At 41.4% G+C, this 1,032-nt stretch overlaps 1 protein-coding gene across 1 annotated transcript in view; it reads right to left on the reverse strand.

Annotated features, from left to right (window-relative positions):
- Nucleotides 1-509, reverse strand: part of LOC135558021 (runt-related transcription factor 2-like) — a 112,025-nt gene extending 111,516 nt beyond the window's left edge. Inside the window, exon 1 of the mRNA XM_064991791.1 lies at nucleotides 426-509. The gene's annotated coding sequence lies outside the window, so the exon portion shown is untranslated. The remainder of the gene's footprint in view (nucleotides 1-425) is intronic.
- Between the last annotated feature and the right edge of the window lie 523 nt (nucleotides 510-1,032).

The raw sequence follows: 1,032 nt of genomic DNA on the forward strand, positions 1-1,032 counted from the left end.
TAGTTTCACTATATTTATAGTACATGTGTTCTCATGTATCCAGCAGCGTTTAGATGAATTCATTATGAGAGGTAAAACTAACACCAGATTTATAGAGAAGAGGTTTCACTACTCACTGTCCAGAAATAGATTTAACATGATTAATGACACTGGAATGGAGAGAATGGAGAGTATGGAGAGAGAATGGAGAGAGAATGGAGAGAGAATGGAGAGAGAGAATGGAGAGAATGGAGAGAGATAGCGAGAGAGACAGAGAGAGAGAGAGAGAGAGAGAGAGAGAGAAAGAGAGGAGAGAGAGAGAGAGAGAGAGAGAAAGAGAGGAGAGAGTGAGAGAGAGAGAGAGAGAGAGAGAGAGGAGAGAGAGAGAGAGAGAGAGAGAGAGAAAGAGAGGAGAGAGAGAGATGAGAAAAGGCATTGCTCCAGACCTCACAGAGGGGTTATCGACTCTCCTTCTCCTCCGTTTCTCCTTCGTTTCCTCCTCCTGTTTCTACCGCCAGTACTTCCTCCACTGGACAGAGGGAAGGGGGGAGGAGAGGAGAGGAAGGAAAGGGAGGAGGTTAAAGGAGAGGAGGAATGTCCAGGTTAGGGATTGGCACTCTTATTTGAATATCCGAACGGACTTTAGTATTTGAATACTTGCTAAATACATTTTTGGGGGGAAAAATGATAGGCCTATTTAAAAAAAATATATGTAGACTGTCTCAATTAAATAAAATGATCTACAATACCGACACTTCACATGTTCTACTGCTTGAGCTCCGGTTCCTCTTTTCAGGATATAATCTCTAAAGTATTGTTGAGCTCCGGTTTCTCTTTCAGGATATAATCTCTAAAGTATTGTTGAGCTCCTGTTCCTCTTTCAGGATATAATCTCTAAAGTATTGTTGAGCTCTGGTTCCTCTTTCAGGATATAATCTCTAAAGTATTGTTGAGCTCCGGTTTCTCTTTCAGGATATAATCTCTAAAGTATTGTTGAGCTCTGGTTCCTCTTTCAGGATATAATCTCTAAAGTATTGTTGAGCTCCGGTTTCT

Source organism: Oncorhynchus masou, chromosome 16 (genome assembly GCF_036934945.1).
Source record: "Oncorhynchus masou masou isolate Uvic2021 chromosome 16, UVic_Omas_1.1, whole genome shotgun sequence".
Lineage (NCBI taxonomy): Eukaryota > Metazoa > Chordata > Actinopteri > Salmoniformes > Salmonidae > Oncorhynchus > Oncorhynchus masou.